Genomic DNA, 17,833 nt, shown 5'->3' with positions numbered 1-17,833 from the left:
GATTACATCCTATACAGAAGAGTCGATCTGAAGGAGATTGAAGACTGCAAAGTAGTGGCAGGGGAAAGTGTAGTTAAGCAGAATAGGATGGTGGTTTGTAGGATGACGTTGGAGATCAAGAAGAGGAAGAGAGTGAGGGCAAAGCCAAGGATCAAATGGTGGAAGTTAAAAAAGGAAGACTGCAAGGTTCAGTTTAGGGAGAAGGTGAGACAGGCACTGGGTGGTAGTGAAGAATTACCAGACAGTTGGGAAACTACAGCAAATGTAGTAAGGGTGAAAGCAAGAAGAGTGCTTGGCGTGACATCTGGACAGAGGAAGGAGGAAAAGGAAACTTGGTGGTGGAATGGGGAAGTACAGGAGAGTATACTGAGGAAGAGGATGGCAAAGAAGAAGTGGGATAGTCAGAGAGATGCAGAAAGTAGACAAGATTGCAAAGAGACAAGGCACAAGGTGAACAGAGCAGTGGAGAAGGCTAAAGAAAAAGCATATGATGAATTGTATGAGAGGCTGGACATTATGGAGGGAGGGAGAAAAGGACCTGTACCGATTGGCTAGACAGAGGAACTAAGCTGGGAAAGATGTGCAGCAGGTTAGAGTGATGAAGGATAAAAATGGAAACATACTCATAAGTGAGGAGAGTGTGTTGAGCTGATGGAAAGAGTACTTTGAGAGGCTTATGAATGAAGAGAACGAGAGAGAGAAGAGGTTGGATGATTTGGAGATAGTGAGTCAGGAAGTGTAACAGATTAGCAAGGAGGAAGTAAGGACAGCTATGAAGAGGATGAAGAATGGAAAAGCCGTTGGTTCAGATGACATACCTGTGGAAGCATGGAGGTGTTTAGGAGAGATGGCAGTGGAGTTTTTAACCAGGTTGTTTAATTGAATCTTGGAAAGTGAGAGGATGCCAGAGGAGTGGAGAAGAAGTGTACTGGTGCCAATATTTAAGAATAAGGGGGATGTGCAGGACTGTAGTAACTACAGGAGGATAAAATTGATGAGCCACAGCATGAAGTTATGGGAAAGAGTAGTGGAAGCTAGGTTAAGAAGTGAGGTGATGATTAGTGAGCAGCAGTATGGTTTCATGCCAAGAAAGAGCACCACAGATGCAATGTTTGCTCTGAGGGTATTGATGGAAAAGTATAGAGAAGGCCAGAAGGAGTTGCATTGTGTCTTTGTGGACCTGGAGAAAGCATATGACAGGGTGCCTCGAGAGGAGTTGTGGTATTGTATTAGGAAGTCAGGAGTGGCAGAGAAGTATGCAAGGGTTGTACAGGATATGTACGAGGGAAGCGTGACAGTAGTGAGGTCTGCGGTAGGAGTGACGGATGCATTCAAGGTGGAGGTGGGATTACATCAGGGATCGGCTCTGAGTTCCATATGCGCAAAGCATTCAATTATTCAACTTAAATTTTTTTATTGAGCACATCAATCTCATTTTAAAATTGTCCAAAATGTTCAGTCCAAGCTCAAGGTACGGCCTTTCAGAGACTGACCTGGTGCAGACAGACGAAAGCACAGATATTCCGGGACCTGGTGCTGAGTCTCCAGCCAAGAGCGAAAGTCGGAGCGAATGTGCAAGTGATTCAGGTCACAATAGCTCATTGATTCCAGAAGATTTGTTGAAACTGAAAATGGCCTTACCTTCCGCGCTGTATATTTTACTCCTCGCAAGCCGGGTGCATAGACTTTAACTGGGCTTGCCACTTCACCCGCGGAGCACAAAGACCGAAACGATCTGTTCGAACTGAAGGTAATGATCATCGCAATGGCCACCTCTCAAGACATAAAGGAGCTCAAGAAAGATTTAAAGAAAGAAAAAATTATACAAAATGTTTCCAGGGCAAGAGCCAACCTGCAAATGTTGCAATCAAGCTCTAGCCTCACTAGGCCACATATTATGGGCATGCATGAGATTAACATCATTCTGGACCAAAATCTTTAAATGCCTATCAGACGGCCTTGATGTCACAATCACTACTAACCCATTAACAGCTGTGTTTGGTGCGCTCCATGATGGGCTTAAAGTGGAGAAGGACAAACAAACTATGATTGCCTTTATTTCACTATTAGCACATAGACTTGTCTTGCTCAACTGGAAGAATCCTAACCCACCTCTTTTAAATCAGTGGGTAACTGATGTTATATATTATTTGGAACCAGTAACGACACACTGCACAATAACGTACAGTGAATACACTTGACTTATAGTTTTCATCCTCTTTCTCTGTATGTTTAGCATTCGTTTGCTCAGAGGTTGATGCGCTTGCTGCTTCCTGAGCAGCTCTTCTTTTCTCCACCCTAGCAGCCACTTCTTCTCTTCTTTCATTGCCATCTTTTAATGTTAAAACTGGGTAAATGATAGCCTGGCCACAGATAGACAAGACACCAGATGTCCACAACACTCACACAACTACTCAGTCCTTTCCTCTCTTTGGCTGCCTCCACTCTCTCTCGTAGGTTCCGTCTTCCTCCTCCCAACTCCAGCTTTCGGAATGGTGTAAGGCGGCCCCTTTTATCCAGTACCCGGATATGCTCCAGGTGCTTCCTGTCTTCGGGCTTAGCAGCACTTCCTGTTGTGGTGGAAGTGCTCTAGTCCATGTTGCCTGGAACATTTGGACGTCCCCTGGCAGTGGCCATGTACCCCAACAGGGTGGAGCCTCCCAGCTCCGACCTTGTGTCTCCCCTGCACCCCAGGGCGGCAGCCCTCTCGTGTCCCGGGTGGAGGTATTGGTGCTCTTCCGGTCCTCCCACGTCCCAGGCATCCCGACTGTGCAGCCATCTATCACAACTGATTAAGTCAGTGTTTATGTTGCAATTACTTAGTATGTTTTCCTTAATTTTTCACTTAAGCTGGCACTTACAGTAAGTCTTCAATCTGCCTCAAGAATGATTTAAGATATGAAAAGGTAGGGGAAGTGACGACAAAGGTGGTAGCAATGAGAATTGCGCACGTACGCATGCGCTACAAGGCCGCCCTGCTGGCCGCTGCCGAGAGTTGCCTCTACAATAAAATAAAATAAAAAGATGAATAACCTTGGAGGTCAATCGTCACCCTGAAAGCAGACAGTAGAGGTCACGTAGTATATGTGTACCAAATTTCAGGTCAATAGGTCAAACGGTTTGTGAGCTACAGGTGATTTAAAATCCTGGACAGACAAACGGACAGCCACAGTAGCGTATTATACATAAAGATTGGAAAAAATCAAAATTCTGTCATAGAGGATCTGTGCAAAACTTTTTTAAAACCTGGCAGGATCTAATCAATAACATTTTAGAATAAGCACTTATATTGGGGAGAAAGACTCCTTTCTATCTTTATTACTCTCAAAAGTTTCACTCTGGCTGTTGGCCTTTCTCTCTTTCTCATGGATTGGAGGGTGAATTGAATTTAGTTTTTCTAAGTTTGACTTGATTATATGGAATATTACATGCTTTAAATACATTCAATAAATTACAAAAAAATAATACTATTAATACATTTTATTTATATAGCACCTTTCCCATTCTCAAGGCACTTCGCAGAGTTTAAGAAAGAACGGTAGGGTATACAGTATATAGCATTGTACTAAACCAAATAAATAAATAAAGAAGCGTAAGACAGTAATTCAGAGAAAAGCCTAACAGACCACATAATTGATGGTCTCGCACACACACACACACAGGTTACATGAGCATCTTGACATAGAGGTAATCAGAGAGAAGGGTAATAAAGTCAAGTAGAGCTAAAAGCCTTCCTGTACAGATGAGTTTTGAGTTGTTTTTTAAAAGAATTCATGGAGTCAGCTGACCTGATTAATTTCAGTAGGTCATTCCAGAGTCTGGGCGCTATACAGCTGAAGGCCCTGCTGTCACCCATGGAGTGTAGATTAGTGTGGGGTACAACAAGATTACCAGAATCAGAGGACCTTAGTGGGTGGACAGGCACATAGTGATGGAGAAGGTCACTGATGTAGTTTGGTGCGAGGTTATTTAAGGCTTTGAAAGTTATTAGTAGGATTTTATATTCGATTCTGTAAGACACAGGGAGCCAGTGAAGACAGAGCAGGATGGGTGTGATGTGCTCGCTGCTGCTGGTCCATGTAAGGACTCTTGCAACTGAGCTTTGAATAAGCTGGAGCTGTGACATAAGATTAGAAGGGGCACCTGCCAGTAGGGAATTACAATAATCGATGCGGGATGTGATAAAAGCATGGACAAGTTTCTCAGCATTAGAGAAGGAGAGGAAGGAGAAAACATGGGATATGTTACGGAGGTGAAAGGAAGAAAGTTTCTTAATGTGATTTATGTGGGAGGAATAAGAAAGGGTGGAATCAAAAATGACACCAAGATTCTTTGCAGTAGAGGCAGGTCTGATGAGATCACCACCAAAATAGACTGGGAAGGAGCTCATTTTATTAAGTTGCACTTTAGTCCCAATTTGCAGGAGTTCAGTTTTGTTGCAATTTAATTTTAAAGAGTTCTGCTCCATCCAGGTTTTAATTTCACTGAGGCAAGTTGTGAGCTGAGAAAGCTCTGATGAAGTTCCACTTTTAACATTGAAATAGAGTTGAGTATCGTCTGCATAAAAATGATAACCCAGTCCATAGGTACGAATAATATGGCCAAGGGGAAGCATATACTGTACTGAAAATACAGAAAAGCAGAGGATCGAAGACAGAGCCCTGTGGAACCCCTTGTGTGACTGGCGCTGTGCTGGACATGCTGTTGCCAAGACTAACAAACTCTTACTTATCAGTCAGATAGGACTTGAACCACTGGAGGACAGTGCCAGAGATACCCAGCATATTCTCCATTCTGGACAGTAGAATGTCATGTCTGACCTGAGTGTCAAATGCTGCACTGAGGTCTAACAGAATTAATATGCTTGTTTGTTCAGAGTCTGCTGCCATAAGCAAATCATTGGTTACCCGAAGAAGAGCAGTTTCACAGCTGTGCTGTGCCCTGAAACCAGACTGAAAGGGTTCCATCAGATTATTAGAAGTTAAGTAGTTGGTGAGTTGGGAAGCTACAACACGCTCAAGAACTTTTGACAAAAAATTGTTAAGATTGTCGGCATCAAGACCAGACTTTTTTAACATTGGGGTTACAGAAGCAATTTTAAAAATGAGCGGCACAAAGCCAGTGTCAAGGGATGAGTTTATTATTGTTGTAATAGTCGGGATTATGGCATGAAGGCAGGATTTAAGAAGTGTGGTGGGGATGGGGTCCAGTACACAAGTAGTCGGCCTCATCTTACAAAGCAGGTCATTAACAAAAGCAGATGTGACTGGTGAGAACTTAGAGAAGGAGCTGGATGGAATGGGAAAACAGGGAGAGATATAAACAGATGATCTATTTATGTTAGTTGAATTATTTAGATCTTTAATTTTGTTACGGAAAAAGTGGAGAAATTTCTCACAGAAATAAATTCAGGTTGCTTCCCCAGGATACCACCAACACTTTGGCAACAATGGACTGGTAAAACATTTGCACACATCAAAAGACTCCAAGTCTCCTCAGCAACTGCAGTCTGCTCTGACTTTTCTTATACAGTGTATTTGGGTTATCAGACGAATCCAGTTTGCTGTTCATATAGACCCCAGATACTTTTATCTCTGGACCACTTCCACTCCAGCCAAGATGATGACTTGTCGTAGGGGCTCCTTAACATGTCAGAGGTCCACCACCAACTCATTTGTCTTGTTGATGTTGATCTGCAGATGGCTCTTCCTCCACCACAAGACAAAGTTCACCACCAGCTTCCTGTTCTCTATTATCGATACAAACTTTGATGGAGGAGTCATCTGAGAACTTCTGTAGATGATAACAACTAGAATTGTCCTGGAACTCTGCTGTGTAGGTGGTTAACAGAAAGTGAGACCGGACAAGTTGCATGAGGTGCCCCAGTTTTACACAACACCATCTCTGCCACACAGCCCTTGAGTCTTTCAAGCTGCTGTCTGTTGGTCAGACAACCCAGGAGATCCAGAATCATCTATCATATGTCATATTATATCCAAGCTCGGGTCAACAAGAGATCATAAAGATCTGGGGCACCTCAGGTGCAATTGGTGTAAAAGGCAAAAACAAAAAAAAATAGCATGCAAGTTTGCAGAGCACCTTTGCAGACACAAGCCTATCATCTGACTGACTACAGGCTGGCTTTGGAACATTTATTTCAAAGAAATACATGACAAGATAGATAGATAGATAGATAGATAGATAGATAGATAGATAGATAGATAGATAGATAGATAGATAGATAGATAGATAGATAGATAGATAGATAGATAGATAGATAGATAGATAGATAGATAGATAGATAGATAGATAGATAGATAGATAGATAGATAGATAGATAGATAGATAGATAGATAGATACTTTATTTCCCAAGGGGAAATTCACATACTCAGGCAGCAGCATACTGATACAAAAAACAATATTAAATTAAAGAGTAATAAAAATGCAGATAAAAACAGACAATAACTTTGAATAATGTTAACGTTTACCCCCCAGGGGTGGAATTGAAGAGTCACGTAGTTTGGGGGAGGAACGATCTCCTCAGTCTGTCAGTAGAGCAGGACAGTGACAGCAGTCTGTCGCTGAAGCTGCTCTTCTGTCTGGAGATGATCCTGTTTAGTGGATGCAGTGGATTCTCCATGATTGATAGGAGCCTGCTCAGCACCCGTCGCTCTGCCACAGATGTCAAACTGTCCAGTTCCATGCCTACAATAGAGCCTGCCTTCCTCACCAGTTTGTTCAGGTGTGAGGCGTCCTTCTTCTTTATGCTGCCTCCCCAGTACACCACTGAATAGAAGAGGGCGCTCGCCACAACCGTCTGATAGAACATCTGCAGCATCTTATTGCAGATGTTGAAGGATGCCAGTCTTCTAAGGAAGTATAGCCGACTCTGTCGTCTCTTGCACAGAGAATCAGTATTGGCAGTCCAGTCCAATTTATCATCCAGCTGCACTCCCAGGTATTTATAGGTCTGTACCCTCTGCACTCAGTCACCTCTGACGATCACGGGGTCCACGAGGGGCGTGGGCCTCCTAAAATCCACCACCAGCTCCTTGGTTTTGCTGGTGTTCAGGTGTAGGTGGTTTGAGTCGCACCATTTAACAAAGTCCTTGATGAGGTTCCTATACTCCTCCTGCTCACTCCTGATGCAGCCTACCATAGCAATGTAGTCAGCGAACCTTTGCACGTGGCAGGACTCCGAATTGTATTGGAAGTCCGATGTATATAGGCTGAACAGGACCAGAGAAAGTACAGTCCCCTGCAGCGCTCCTGTGCTGCTGACCACAATGTCAGACTTGCAGTTCCCGAGACGCACATACTGAGGTCTGTCTGTAAGATAGTCCACGATCCATGCCACCAGGTGTGAATCTACTCCCATCTCTGTCAGCTTGTCCCTAAGGAGCAGAGGTTGGATGGTGTTGAAGGTGCTAGAGAAGTCTAGAAACATAATTCTTACTGCAACACTGCCTCTGTCCAAGTGGGAGAGGGATCGGTGTAGCATATAGATGATGGCATCCTCCGTTCCCACTTTCTCCTGGTATGCGAACTGCAGAGGGTCGAGGGCGTGGCGTACCTGTGGCCTCAGGTGGTGAAGCAGCAGCCGCTCCATGGTCTTCATCACATGTGACGTCAGAGCGACAGGCCGGAAGTCGTTCAGCTCACAAGGACGTGATACCTTTGGGACTGGGGTGATACAAGATGTTTTCCAAAGCCTCGGGACTCTCCCCTGTTCCAGGCTCAGGTTGAAGATGCACTGTAGAGGACTCCCCAGCTCCAGCGCACAGACCTTCAGCAGTCATGGCGATACTCCATCTGGACCCACTGCTTTGCTAGCACGAAGTCTCCTCAGCTCTCTGCTCACCTGTGCTGCTGTAATTGTGGGTGGGGATGTCTCTCCTATGCTGGTATCAGCAGAAGGATGGGTGGAGGGTGCAGTACTCTGAGGTGAGAGTGGCTTAGGGTGGTCAAACCTGTTAAAGAAGTTGTTCATACCAGTTGGTAATGTACGTAAGGTAATGTAAGTAAGGTAATGTAAGTGACAAGCCAGTTCTCACAGAAATGGTATATTTAAGGTTAATAATCAGATTCTATTGTCATTATCAGTGCAGAACAATACCATGGGAAAAAGTTTCCACTAATCCAAAAAGAGGAACTTGTCTTCTAGCCGACAGCACACGCAAACCAATACAAGTGCGACTTCCTGTATTGTATGTTGATTTTAATTATCACAGATTATTCACATATACTGCATTCCCAAAATGTATCTGATTGAACTATGTGGACAACCTGGCTACCCTAATGAGCATAAGAAACTGAACCGTCCCCTCTCATTTGTCAAATCTTTCATTTTTATGTTTTTGAAAGTGGCATATTGCTGTTTCATTGAAACTCTGCTTTATTATAGCAGCTTTTGAAGTTTTCTACCAACGGAGGGGGGTTCCACAGCCACATTTGTTAGGAGGCTCTGCCCCTATTTCTTGTTAGTATGCAAAAGACAAGGAATATAACAAATACCAACTAAATGGAAACACCTAATGACCAAATAAAAGTAAATGAATACTTCTTAAATATATCAGTTGGGAAAGTCAAAAACATTAACAAAGGAGCAGATTTCTCAAAGAGACCAATTGTAAATAATAAAGAAAAAAGTTCTCAATATATGTACAAATTAAAAAAACAAGTGAAGAAAAGAAAGGGTAAAATAATAATGAAACAGAAAAAAACATCAATTATATTCCCCACTTCCAGAACAGAATTCAAAATGTTTCATAACTGAAAACCAAAAGCCTGTATTTAAAATGAAATAATGTAAAAAACTAGAATATTGACATAAATCTGACATACATTGATGAAAAAAAGTTTTAGCAATGAAAAAGGAAGCTCAAAACAAGTACATATAAACTGTGGCAAGCGGCTGGGGGTGGTATCCAGCCGGGACACCTGGGAGGACCGGAGGAGGGCTCACGCCTCCTCCAGACCACGAGGGGGGCGACCGCCCTAGTTGCTTTGGGGACCACGGGGAACTGAGCTTGGAAGCTCCACCCTATAGGGGCCCGTGGTCACTGCCAGAGGGTGCCCCAATGCCTGAGGAGCCCTGGGAAGAAGACCAGGGACACCCGGAATGCTTCCGGGTGTGCAGCCAGTACTTCCGCCACACTGGGGAGTGCCGGTGGAAGCTAATCTGGATGCACTAAGAGTCGGGAGTGGAGAATGATGGAGCTCGGGAGGAGAGACAAGGAGGTGTCCTGAAGAGAAAGAGGCATTGTAAAGAGGCCTGGACTTTGGGGGAGTTTTGGGGGTTGTGTGCTGCACCGTGTAAATAATAATGTATAATAAACGTGTGTTGGCTGAACCATCGCTGTCGACCTGTCTGTGTCCGGGCTGCTCTCCACAAAACATAAATATTCAAATCACTTCTAAACTTGTGGAAGGAATCAGAATATACAGGGAACACTTAAATTGTAATGCAGTTATTTCAGGTCCATAGGGCATGTGAAGGGTGATTCCTGAAGTTATTTCAGTAGCATCAAGTGCTTCCAATAACCAATCAAAAGTCCAAACGTGTAGTTAACCAATTAACTGACGCAATTCAGGAGCCACGCCCACTAAAGCCATCATCTTCTTATGTAATACACTACCATGGCTGTCCAGGATTTTAAATCACCTGTAGCTCACAAACCATTTGACCTGTTGACATGATATTTGGTACACTTATACTACGTGATGTCTACTATCCGCTTTCGGGGTGAGGACTTACCTCCAAGGTTATTCCTCTTTTTATTTTTATTTAATTTTATTGTAGAATCAACTCTTGGCAGCGGGTAGCAGGGCGACCAAGCGGAGTATGTGTACGGCCGCCATTCTCATCCCTACCACCTTCGCCGTTACTTCCCTTACCTCTTCATATCTTAAATCATTCTTGTGGCAGATTGAAGACTTAAATGCCAGCTTAAGTGAAGAATTAAGAAAAACGTAATAAGTGATTGCAACACAAAAACTAACTTAATCAGTTTTAACGCAAAAAGATGCCGACGAAACAACAACAACATTTATTTATATAGCACATTTTCATACAAAAAGTAGCTCAAAGTGCTTTACATAATGAAGAAAAGAAAAATAAAAGACAAAATAAGAAATTAAAATAAGACAACATTAGTTAACATAGAAAAGGAGTAAGGTCTGATGGCCAGGGGGGACAGAAAAAACAAAAAAAGAAACTCCAGAAAGCTGGAGAAAAAAATAAAAACTGTAGGGGTTCCAGGCCACGAGACCACCCAGTCCCCTCTGTGCATTCTACCTAACATAAATGAAATAGTCCTCTTTGTAGTTAGGGTTCTCACGGAGTCACTTGATGCTGATATTCATACAGACTTCTAGCTTTTAATCCATCCATCACTGTTGGAACATCGCGGTGCTTTGAGTAGATGGTGGTGGCGCAAGCCACCACCAACAGGACACCGGAAAAGGAAACAGAAGAGAGAGTAGGGGTTAGTACAGATTTTAGAGCCACCATGAATAGTTATTATAATGAAATGGATATACAGAGTATCAGGAGAAAGAAGAGAAGAAGCGGGTCGCTACGGTGAAGTAAATAAGAGCAGCTCAGGAAGCAGCAAGCACATCAACCTCCTAGCAAACGAATGGTAAACGTACAGAGTAAGAGGATGAAAACTAGGAATGCTCAAGTCAAGAGTATTCACTGGATGTTACCATACAGTGCACCGTTACTTGTTGTAAATATATACTGTCGGTCAAGTGTATGTTTTTTTTCTTCACTTCTTTTAATATACAGCTTGTTGGTTTTCAAATGTCTGGGATATTTTGATTTTTCTTCTGGAAGTGTGTAATGTAATTGTTGTTTTTCTTCTGTTTTTCTGTATCATTTTACTATTTATTTTTGTTTTTTCTAAACGTGAATGTGAAATGTGTGTTCTAAATGTGTATTTTTCTTTTTTATTTAGACAAAGTCTCTTTGAGAAATCTGCTACTTTGTTAATTATTTAGGACTGCAGGTTGTAGCAGTTAAGGCTTTTGTCCACCTCTTGAACCCTCAGGTACCACTCTGAACACGAGGTAAAAGTATAAATATTATTTATTTTATAAATATACTGTGCACAAAGCACCCTCCACTCCACACTCATATAAACAATAAACTGTCAATAAACCAACACAATCCTCCTCGCCCAGACACTTCGCCATCCTACCTCCCAGCTCAGCTCAGTGTACTGGGCTTCCCAGAGTCCTTTTATACACCCTGACCTGGAGGTGTTCCCGTTCAACAGTCCACAGTTCCTTTTCCCTTCCGGGTCAGGGTAAACAGTCCTTTTCTTCAACCCGGGAGCACGTCGTTTCTTCCTGTCACGTGACCGTGACGTACTCCCGGGTTATAGGGCACATGCGAGCCTACGAGCCCCCCTACAGCGAAGCCTGGTGGCCCCCAAGGTATCCAGCAGGGCTGTGTATAAAAACTACATAGTCCATGATGCCCTGCTGGAACTCGGGGCATGTCCATGCTGCTGGGAGAGCTCCTCCTGGCGGCCTGGGGGTGAGGGCCGGAGAAAGAAGCCGGCAATCCACCACAAGGTTTTCTTGTATTGTACCACATTACATGTTTAATTGTATGAAGACAAGAATATTTTTGATACATAAATTACAAAATAATACACATCTGTAGTATTAGTGTGTTGTACCCTGTTAGCTATTATGAATATAGTGAGAAGTCAAGCAAAATGACACCTTTAACTGGCTAACTGGAAAGATTACAATATGCAAACTTTCGAGGCAACTCAGGCCCCTTCTTCTTACATAGATTACATCTTGCCTGAAGAAGGGGCCTGCGTTGCTTCAAACGTTTGAATATTGTAATCTTTTTGTGAGCCAATTAAAGGTGTAATTTTGCTTGACTTCTCACTAAAATAATACATAAAAATAAATAATCAGGCATGAGATCCTGGCTACAACATAAACTGCTTTCTCTTTGATTACATTTCCTTTGTACCCACACTGTCATATCAGAGCCTCAGATCCTGCACGAGTCTTAAGCCTTTCAGATTTTAAGCCATCATCACATTGCATGACTTCTGGTTGGAGGGGATGGCAAACTTGACAACTGCGTTTGCTGATCTCATCGCTTGAGTGTGTCAGACTACATGATTAGTAATCACAGAGGTTGACAAATGTGATGGTCCTGAGCAGACTTTTCAGCACATTTCCACAGTTTCATGTGCTCACCCCTTTTTTTTTGACAGCCATTAATGCCCTACCCGACAGAGCCAGTGTCTTACAAATACTTTCCAGGTATGGCATATTCAGTTGCAATCTTAGTCCTTTTTTTCTTTTTACCATTCTGTCATGGTATGTGTCTCTATAAATACAGGGAACTCCAGTTTTTATATTACATCTTGCCTTGAAAGCTTGCATATTGTAATCTTTTTAGGTAGCCAATAAAAGGGGTCATTTTAACTTCCATCCATCCATTTTCCAACCCACTGAATCTGAACTCAGGGGTCTGCTGGAGCCAATCCCAGCCAACACAGGGAACCAATCCCGGGCAGGGTGCCAACCTACCGCAGGACACACACACAAACACACCAAGGCCAATTTAGAATCGCCAATCCACCTAACCTGCATGTCTTTGGACTGTGAGAGGAAACCCACGCAGACACGGGGAGAACATGCAAACTCCACGCAGGGAGGACCTGGGAAGCGAACCCGGGTCTCCTAACTGTGAGGCAGCAGTGCTACCACTGTGCCACTGTGCCGCCCCTTTGCTTAACTTTTCACTACTAAAAATGTATAAATAGAAAGTTTGGAACGTAGTAATAGAGGTTAACAATGTAACAGAAAATAAAGTCAGGAAGCACAAAGAAGTGACAAAGATTTAAGGAAATGTGATCACATTTTTGTTTTTTTTTGTATTTTTTTACTCATCTCCAACTTTAATATTGTTATATTCAAGTTTATTCATGTGTTTGTTGATACGTAGAATCATTTGGTATTAATAACATACTGAAATTAATGAGAAATACCCAGTGTTGCCTGGGAGGAAAATAAAGTTGTTTTTTTTTAAATTGTTTGAGAAAAATATAATTTAAAAAAACACAACTTTAAAAATAAAAATAAATTAACAAACAAAGAAGACTCACTAATGTGCTTGTCTTGCGGTCTTGTATGTATATTATCATCCAGTTGACGCTTGTAACCGGCCAACTCTGTTTAATTTCAAAAGCAACAGGGGCGCGGAGGTGCTCAAACACAAAGAAAGCTGGCAGTCAACTCCAGTTCTCTGATTCCATCTCAGGCACGTACAATTTATAGTCAGAATTTTGCCACCTGCATGCCTGAAAAGATCAAAAATCAGATACAGTAATCCCTCGCTACTTCGCGGTTCACTTTTCGCGGATTCACGACTTTGCGGATTTTATATGTAAGCATATCTAAATTCATAACGCGGATTTTTCGTTGCTTCGCGGGTTTCTGCGGACAATGGGTCTTTTTACTTGCTTCCTCAGTTGGTTTGCCCAGTTGATTTCATACAAGAGATGCTATTGGAGGATGGCTGAGAAGCTACCCAATCAGAGCACGCACTTAAGTTCCTGTGTGCTGCTGATTGGCTCAGCGACGGAGTGTTGCATTAACCAGGAAGTCTCATCTCACTCATTCAGCATTAACGTGCTAATGCTTTAGGGGCCGTGTCCAAGCACCAAAAGAAGATGCAAATGATTGCAGAAAAGGTAATAGTTTTGGATATGTTGAAGGAAGGGAACAGCTACACCGCTGCAGGACATCGATTCTTTTTATTTAAAAAGGAGGAAAAGCATATAAGATCTACGGCAGCAGTGTCCTTTAACCAGGGTGCAAAACGAGTTGCAAGTGGATGTGATAAGGCAGTACAAGTCTGGATGGAATCTGCTTTAGGAATCTTTGCAACAAGGTCGACGACGTCATGACCGCCTACAAGCTGCTACGTGTACTTCGCTATACAGTAAGTGTAAACTTATCTACCGATTTCATATTGCTTAGCAGTTGTCCCTGTTTTTAATAGAGTAAATGGTGGGTTGTAAACAATACAGGGAGGGTTTAAAAACGTCCAAATACACGTTAGATAATTAAATAAATATAGTGTCCCTACTTCGCGGAAATTCAGTTATCGCAGTCGGCCTTGGAATCTATCTCCCGCGATAAGTGAGGGATTACTGTAATGGATTCTACACACATGTTGAAAATCATGGGGACTTATGAAAACAGGACTCTTAGGTTTGAATGAGTGTGCAGACCCCACCTAGCTGTATTGAGCGGAGTGGTGGCTCTGAGGCTAGGGATCTGCACTGGCAATCGTAAGGTTGCCAGTTTGAATCCCATAAATGCCAATAGGGACTCTACTCTGTTGGGCCCTTGAGCAATGCCCTTAACCTGCAATTGCTGAGCACTTTGAGTTGGGAGAAAAGCGCTATATAAATGCAAAAAATTATTATTATTCAGGGAAACAAAAAAAATCAACCATATAGTGAGAAGGTTAGTGGTGGTGAGACTTGAATAGCCCACCCATAAGAACAGTAAACCCTTAATGAGCAGAGCAAGAGCAGGTAATAGGAGTACGGACAGCCACAAAGCGACAGAGACAGCATCTGAGATTAAGAACAGTATATACATTATCTAAATCTGTTTATCCAGAGCAGGATGGCAGGAAAACCTGGAGCCTACCCCAGTAGGTTTCAATGTAAGGCAGGAAAAATCCCTGATATGCAATGTGTATGATATGGCTGATGTTAAGAACAAAATGAAGATGATATTTCAACTATCTATTTTGAGAGAGAGAGAAAAATTGAAAAAAGGGGGGCAAGCATTTTAAAACATAATTCTGTTCCTGGATTATTTTCACAATATCAGGTATTTTGAGCTGTGAATATAAACTAAAAAAGATAAATTAATAAATATGGAATAAATACAAAAACACATTAATATGTTTAGTTTTTCACCAGTTGGCAAACTCTGTTCGCCTACCTACCTGTAGTTCAGTGGAGACATTGCCAGCTTGGGAATTTTACAAGGTTTGTATCGCTTCATTGTTAAATTACTCTTTTAAAGCAAAAGTGATTGGTCAGCACCAATATGCTAGTTTTGTATGATGACCTAGTCAGTCTCTTGATCGGTGCCATTTTATTTTCAAAAAAGATTTCTCCTTTGCGAAGTACAGTTGATATACAACAAGTGCAAAGAAAGGCGGCACAGTAAATCACTTCCTATTTCACACACTTTACCCACCCGTATTCAGCTTACTCTGTCACCCCAAATGCTGTGTGAACCGTCACCAGCCACCATTCACTGAATGGATATATGCAGGCGGCTCGTGCTGAATTACTTTCTGTTTTAGACTTAAAAGTTACAAGGTTAAAGACTAACGGCAAGAATATCTCTTTGTTATAAAAGAAAATCTTGAGACAAGAGATTTTTTCAAGTCCAACAAGGTGAAACTTTTGCCAAGTAATTTTGTCAAGTCCCGCTCTTCTCTCAACCATTTAAAACCACGCCCACTGTCCATTCACCTCTCATTCGTGTGAATGCTTTTGTCAGACACACTTCCTATGCTCTCAGCTCTTATACGTTTTTACGTTTTCCTCACTTTAACTTCCCAATAAAAGAAGACGTATTATGTCAAAGTCTTATTTAAGAATTTCATCACGAAGGGTTATCAACAGAAGAAATGAGTACATGGCCAAATCTAGCACCAAGAAACGATGAAGTCAAACGAATTAATGTGAAAATTGTCGATCGGTTACACGGCAATGGCATGTAAAATTTTAACAGGCGACAAGAAAGGTAATGTAGTACATCTTCTGCAGATAACATTGGACACCAAAGGAGATCTTGATATGCCATTCGTATTAAAATGTTTACAGTTTCCCATTAGAATAGCTTTTACAAAGACAATAACAAATCACAGAGACAAACATTCAAAAAAGTCAGTTTATTTATTAGAGAGAAAGAAATGACATTCACTCACAGGCTGTTTTACGTTGCATTGTCACGATGTAAGTCCAAACACGGAATCAAAATTCAATGCAATATTGACGAAAAGTTCATTCAAAAAATTGCTTTTACTGAAGTTTTACAGTAAAAGTGTAAGATTAAAAAGTATTTGTGTGTTAATTTCAAAGCCAAACAGAATGAAAACATATAACGCAACGAATACCTGTAATGCAACATGAAACATAATTTCCTTTCAATTGATTACGTTTTACTATTTTTTACTATGGTTAATTACTCGCTGTAATGTAAAATAGTTAGTTCTATAATGCAAATGTAACAATTCCCATGAAAATAACAATCTGTTTAAGTTGTACATCCGCTTCCCCATATGTGAGTGGCAGAATCGCAAGGAAGCTAGCGCGTAGCCCCCACCTGGGGGTTGGCGAGAAAAGCAAGAAGGGGCAGAGCCTCTAGTTCGTTCATAATTGAAAACTAAAAATATTTTTAGTAAATTATAATTTTATTTCAATTAGTCTTTCCAGCTACCTTAATAGTTTCGTTTAGTTTTAGTTTTTCATTTCAGTTTTGCAAATTATTTTATTTCAGTTTACAAAAATGTTTTTTTAATAATAGTTTCAGTTTTGATTTTAGTTTTCGTTAACTATAATAACCTTGCGGGACTGTCTGTGTTACATAAGAAGATAAGAAATTTGACACGCGAAAGGAGACCATTCAGTCCACCAGGCTTGATTGTTTAGCTAATACCTAATCTGTTCCAATATCTCATTCAGGTTCTTCTTAAAGGTTTCTGCTTCACCTCCATAACTCAGTAGTTTGTTCCAGATTCCCACAACTCTTTGTGTAAAGAAGTGCTTCCTGGCTTCAGTCCTAGATGCACTTCCCTTTAATTTCCACTGATGTCCTTGAGTACGGTGAAAGAACGTTGCTGGATCTCCTTCATCGATGTTTTTGAGGATTTAGAGGACCTAGATGAGGTCCCCACACAGTCTCCTCTGCTTGAGACTAAACAGGTTTAATCCCCCGAGTCTAACAGAGTAGGACATGTCCTTAAGTCCCAAGATGCACTTGGTTGCTCTCCTCTGCACAGCTTCATGTGCTGCTATTTCTATGCTGTGTGCTGTTTTGGTAATGGACATCACTATTTTGTCTCTACAGGGCTGCCATGTTTGCGTAGCTGGAGGTGTGCTTCCTGTGATGTCAGAGAGGTGATGCTTTAAATAGGTAGGTGAAGATTAGACCACCATACTGACTCACCACGTATACAGGGACGTCTTAACAGCATTCTAGGCCCCGGGGCAAAGCAGTGCACTGGGGCTCCTACCTGCACAACCACTCAGCAAGTCACAACATACATAGATTAGCATGGGTCCACTGGCATCTGCCCAGCATGCCCATGTGTTAAGACAGCCCTGCACATACAGTCAGGTACATATACAGGTAGTCCCCAAGTTACAGACATTCGACATACTACTTATGAACAGGGCTGCAGCTGCTCCTTCATCTGTCTGGGTATGTGACGCAGGTTCCTCAGTAACTGCCACTCAGTCATCTCCGGCCTGGGGACGCTGCAAGCGATGGCTGGAGGGGGCGGTTTAGCTGCTCTCACTGTGTAGTGTCCCTCGGGCAGCTACGGTTGATGAATGGGGTGGTGGGGGCTGCACCCTATTCATTCTCAGTGGGCGCAGAAAGTGCTCATGTGCAGGACAGAGGCTTGATGGGGTGGTTCACTGCTTTCCCACCATTCCGCCGCAGCTTCTGCTCCTGACTGGACGGAGGCTGGATGGAGCAGAGGGGGGTGTTTCACTGCCCACCCACCCCACAGACTTGCAGTGTCCCTTGAAC

This window comes from Erpetoichthys calabaricus, chromosome 2 (assembly GCF_900747795.2).
Source record: "Erpetoichthys calabaricus chromosome 2, fErpCal1.3, whole genome shotgun sequence".
Lineage (NCBI taxonomy): Eukaryota > Metazoa > Chordata > Cladistia > Polypteriformes > Polypteridae > Erpetoichthys > Erpetoichthys calabaricus.
Note: the sequence above shows the minus strand (reverse complement) of the source record.